The sequence below is a fragment of the Lactuca serriola genome, chromosome 4 (genome assembly GCF_051521515.1).
Source record: "Lactuca serriola cultivar US96UC23 chromosome 4, Lser_US96UC23_V15, whole genome shotgun sequence".
Classification (NCBI taxonomy): domain Eukaryota; kingdom Viridiplantae; phylum Streptophyta; class Magnoliopsida; order Asterales; family Asteraceae; genus Lactuca; species Lactuca serriola.
Genome location: NC_136411.1, coordinates 13,740,345 through 13,746,269, shown reverse-complemented (window position 1 = coordinate 13,746,269; position 5,925 = coordinate 13,740,345). Strand labels below are relative to the sequence as shown.

The window sequence follows — 5,925 nt, the reverse complement described above, 5'->3', positions numbered from 1 at the left end:
TATGAGAAGTCAGGGTGGTTGGATTAAGTGAGTAGTACGGACGAAGCCTAAGGGATCGTTTGTATTTGGTAGTTATAAACTAGTCATTTTCATTAATGCGTGATTATAATGACTCACAACCCATAATTAATCTAATGTCACCTGGAATTATTGGAAACAATCGTCGAATCGGTATAACAATAAACAAGACACAAAATTTTATGTACGAGGAAAACATCGGGTTTTCCCGGGAAGTTCAACACTTTTATCTATGTGATGTATACAAGGTTTAACAATTATACACGTTTACAAGAATCGACAAGCATACTACGGATCTCCACACTTTTTATAAACAATACTCTTTTCAGAAAATATCGGATTTTCTGGGTTTTCAAACTACACAAAAATCATTATTTTTCAAACATGACTTATGAACTCACCAACATTTCATATGTTGATGTTTTCCAAAATACTTGTATTCTCAGGTAACAGGTAAATTGAAGGATATGTATCCAGTGATGTCACGGTGTTTTGTTTAAATTAGTATCGAACGGTTTAAGTTATGGAAATGTAATGTTTAAAACAATGTACTGAATGTAAACAATATTAGTTGTAATATTTCAATGCTTGGTGATGAATGATGTTATGATTCATGTATATTCATAGTGATGGTATTCAATTGAGTCACAATAGCCCTCAGACGTTTCCGCCGTCTGGTTCAGGGGTATGACAAATTTATTAACGGGGTCCCCATGGGGGTTTCGGGACGGGATTGCCTATCCCCGCCCCCGCCCCCGCCCCCGAAATTAAAACGGGGGTTAACCTTGGCCCCGCCCCCGTCCCCACCCCCGATTTTTTTTTAAATTCCCCCCAAACGGGATGGGAACCCCACGGGAACAGGGTCCCACGGGACTTTTTGACATCCCTAGCTTAAGGAGGAGGTGAACGGGTGCCTCGATGGAAGGAGGGTGTGGTAGTCTTGAGCTTTGAACCAGGGAGTGGAGTAGAGTGAGGTGAGGGTAGATTTTCTGGTAGCGGCTTAGATTTCGGTGATCTTGGTGGTGGTTAAGTGTTCTTTAATGAGAGAGAGAGAGAGAGAGAGAGAGAGAGAGAGAGAGAGAGAGACCTATAATTTTATTTAAAATATTTTTAATAATTAAAAGTAAGCAGAAATGATAAAAATAAATGGAAAATAAAATTGCAAAGGGCATTATAGTCATTTTATGTCTCGCAAATGATTAAGCGTGTATATTTAAACCAACGAGGAATGAAACGTACAACTTTTAACCAGATGAAGGATACTCCGAATTAATTTTTGAAAATAAGGACTGAACGCATAATTTAGCATTTGGATAGGGACTAATTTACTCTATTTTTTAATAATATTTAGAGATATATTTATTACGGTGTTGATAATACAATTATTTAGAATAATGTTGTAGAAATCATAAATTATATACATTTTATATAAGCTTATGAAATCAACAGCTATTGGAAAAACAACCATGAACCTAGCTACCTTGTATATGTTATGAAAAGAACAAGCCTAAAACTCAAAATATCCATGAACCTAGCTACCTAGTATATGTTATGAAGAGAACAAGCCTAAAACTCAAAATTAAAGAGACTAAAAACATCTAACTGTTCCACGAAAAACCACTTGAAGATTAATTAACTTCCCTACCCTAGACAGTTTAAATTCTGTTCCTCAAGAAGAATTGGTTTGTGCATGTAAAACATCACCATATAGAACACAAGATCACCGGCTTCTCTTGCAGCAGTAACCTTTAGCGGGAAATTCTTTCCCCTCGAATATATAATGTATACTACTACCCAGGCATGGAACATATTCGGCGGCCTAGCAGTAGCAGAAGTCCCCTTTGATGAATCCGTAGCCTGATCAGCCAAGTTAAAACAATGGAAACCAACAACCAGGCAACAGCTGAAATCTATAAGCGAGAAAACTTATCTATCAAATACTGCAACTCTTGATAATTAAGCGGACCGGATTCCACAGCCGCTACAGAGCTTACATTAGCCCAAACCTGAAGTAGGATCACGATCGTCAAGATGAATATTTCTCCCTCTACCAAAAACGGCTTCCTTAAACACCATTCTACATTGAGCAACACGATTACGGTGAACAAAAGCACATTCCTCATAAACTGAAATATGTATAACAACGTATGCCATCCATGATGACTCCCCGTAACCTTCAGGTCTTGTTGATCCGCCATCGCACATAAGTAGTGAACAAGAGTTATAACAAGCAACACACCCATAAGTAGATGGATCCTCTGAAAATATCGATGGTTCTTTAAGGATATAGAGATCCAAAACACTAGAAAACACAGATAAATAAGGAACAATCTGAAGAAAAAAGACGGCTGCGGTTGCCCAGCTGATAAATAGTCTTTGGTAGTGGTAGTCCCTTCATCATCGGTGCTGTAGAGCTCTGTGCGGACATCCATGGTAAGGAGGAATTGGTCGTTGCAATTGGCTAAAAAGAGAGAGTACATACCGGGATATGTGACATGGTACGATTTGTTAAAGGACGACTGAAGAGGAGGGGAGAGATCTTGGAATGTGAAGAGGACTGAGATGTTTTTGATATCTAAGGGGCACATATCAGGGTTTTGTTTGAATTCCTGGTAGTAGCGGTATAAAAATTCATCAGATAGAAGCAAGAAACCGATACGCGAAGGATCAAGTTGTGATACGTTTGATGTGACCGGAATGGAGGAGAGCGCCACAGAAACGTAACCGGTATGTGAATATTCGAACTCCGAGAATACAATCATATCTCGGTTATGAGATCGGATTTTCGCAGATATGATATCCGCAGTGGATGGTGCAGTAAACACGAAGAAGAGGAGGAGAACAGCAGAGATAATTTTTCCTAAAATCCTTCTTTTCCATTCACATGTAGTAGGGCTGACGGCGGAGGAAGGCATTGTTGGGAAAAAGGCGACAGTATATGATTAACCTATTTTCTTCGTATATCGAATTCCCGACGGTTTATTGTAACATATATATATATATATATATATATATATATATATATATATATATATATATATATATATATATATATATATATATATCATAATCTTTTTAAACTAAAGTTAATAATCGAAGTTTATTTTCACAGATATGGATAATCTTTTTAACAAAATTTATATTGATTATCACTATACGAAGTATATTGTAATTTATTATTATTTGTTTTTGTGAAGTATATTGTAACTAAATTTAATATCGATAATCACTTGACTAAGTTTGATATATATATAGAAATCAGGGTGTGAATTAGAATGCATCGGCCTAATGGTGTGAAAGGTTTTGAAAATTTATCTTCAAATTTATACATTTTCACTGAATGATGATGATCATGCATGACTTCATTGTGTTTTATCATAAATCCGGTGTACTACCTTTCTACTGGATCTATGGTCATGCTCATGGATATGTCCCTTTTTTTAGTGTATAGAGCTCACAACCAGAGAACCCAAAGTACAAATTGTGGAAGAAGCGTGATCATTATGTGGTTCTTTAGTTAAAATCCACCCTCTCAGAACGCACTCTGGTGTCCTTCAACCTCTTCCCATCTTGCTTGGACTGCTCTCAAGAAGACTTTCAAAGCCTAAACCAATGCTACAGACATGGCTATGAAGACCCAACTTCAGAATCTGACTAAAGGCTCGTTACCCATGATTGAATATCTTGAAAAGAAACGTGCTATTGATGACTCCTTGGCTGAGAATCTTAATCCGATTTCTACAGAAGATCTCATTGGACACATTCTCAACGGGCTTGATTCCTCTTATGGTCCGTTCATTGCAACCTTTATGATGAAATATTATAATGATTTGGTTGATAACCTAATGGGCTTACTTCTTCAATAAGAAGAAAGGCTCGAACATGTGCAATCCCTTCTACATCCAATACCTCCGCCCCTTTAGCTCTCAATGTGCATCGCAACCAATCCAGGTATTACTCCAACAATTTTGGTATCTCATCTCCTCAATCTTCAGGCAATCGCTCTTCCGACCCATGACGTTGATGCCCTCAATGTCATTTGTGTAGCAAATCGGGTCATGAAGCAATAGACTGCTAATAAAGGTCCAACCAGATCGACTATCCATCCCGCCGACCTAATCCAAAATCTTCACATGCTCAAGCTCATTTGGCTCAGTATCACAACCCATCCATAGTTGCTGACCCGTCATGGTATTTTGACTCCGGTGCAACATATCATGTGGCTTCTGATCTTCAGAAAATGACTCTTGCAGAAGAACACCATGACTCATACAAACTTCAAGTTAGGAACGATACAAATCTACCTATTTCTCATATTGCATCTACTACTCTTCATAATCTCAAATTGCCAGTTGTCTTGATTGTTCCTCACATTACCAAACCTCTTCTTAGTGTCTAAACTCTTTAATGACAATAATATCTACATGGAATTCTGGCCTAAACATTGTGTTGTTAAGTCATCGTAGTGTCACACACACCTCAACAAGGACGTCAATGATGGCCTCTTTCATCTTCCTTCTTCTTTCAATAAAACGTGAAATAAATCAGCCCCTACCATGGCTTTCACGGACATTTAAACCTCTCTCCATGGATGACACAAATATCTAGCTCACCCACATGCTCCTCTCTGCTCCTCTCTTTAGAAGACTGCTTTCATCCTTCAAGCTACCAATATCATCAAATAACTTTCCTTGTGTTTGTGATTCATGTCAACTAGGGAAGAGTCATCGATTTTCTTTACCAACTTTTCAAGTAGGTTCTAGCAAACCTTTTGCTTTAATTTATTCCGATGTTTGGTGTCCTTCACCTTTCTTTTCTATAAATGGAAATAGATATTTCATTTTATCTATTGATGATTGTAAAAAATTCATTTGGATTTACTTTTTTTTTTCCCATAAATCACAATCTTTTTATGCTTTTGTGAAATTTCACCAAATGATTAAAACATAAACTTTTATTGAAATCAAAAGCATTCAATCCGACTGGGGGGTGAATATCGCACCTTCTCCAACTATCTCACCATATATGGAATCACTCACTGTGTCTCTTGCCCATATACACAAGAACATAATGGGGCATTGAGAGATGTAATCGTGTCATAGTTCAGAAAGGTCTCACCCTTCTTGCTCATTCTTCTCTACTTGACCCCTTTTAGGAACATGCATTTAAGACTGCAACATACTTACACAACCGAACAATTACACACATGCTTGCCTTTTAATCTCCTTATCAAAAGTTGTACTCTAAGATTCCTGATTATGGCTTTCTTAAAACATTTGGGTGTCTGTGTTTTCCATTTCTCCAACCTTACAACTCACATAAAATTGACTTTCGTTCCAATGTGTGTTTATTAGGTTTAATGACTCTCACAAAGGATACTTATGCTTCAACCAACCATCATCTTGCATCTATATAGCTCGCCATGTGGTCTTTAACGAAGATGTCTTCCATTACTCCACACCTACATTACCATCGCCTACTCCTACTCCTGCTACTCCTCTTTCTTTGGTATCTTTGCACCTTCTACAACAAGCTGCTACATTACATATCACAACACCACATCCCCCACCTCACACACAACCTCCTACACCAAACATTAGTCACACCTTGTCTTCCTCCTCATCTTATTCTTTCGGTTCTAGTCCTCATTATCAAAGCTTTTAGTTCTCGTGCTCACCAACAACCCTCTATTTCTTCTCATTATAGATCTGATGTGAACAATCACCATCACATGGTAACTCAAGTTTTCACACATTCTTTCAAGCCCAAAAGTTTTTCCATCTTCTTTATCCTCCAGTCTCACCATTGAACCCTCCACATTTAAACAAGTTGCTAAATCTCCTTGTTGGCAAGAGGCAATGAATCATTAATATGATGCTTTTATGAGGAATAGAACTTGGTCACTGG

General features: G+C 37.7%; 1 pseudogene; it reads right to left on the bottom strand.

The window, feature by feature from the left end:
- Positions 1 to 1,563: 1,563 nt before the first annotated feature.
- Positions 1,564 to 2,933, bottom strand: LOC145098059 (protein CANDIDATE G-PROTEIN COUPLED RECEPTOR 7 pseudogene; annotated as a pseudogene).
- Positions 2,934 to 5,925: the final 2,992 nt, after the last annotated feature.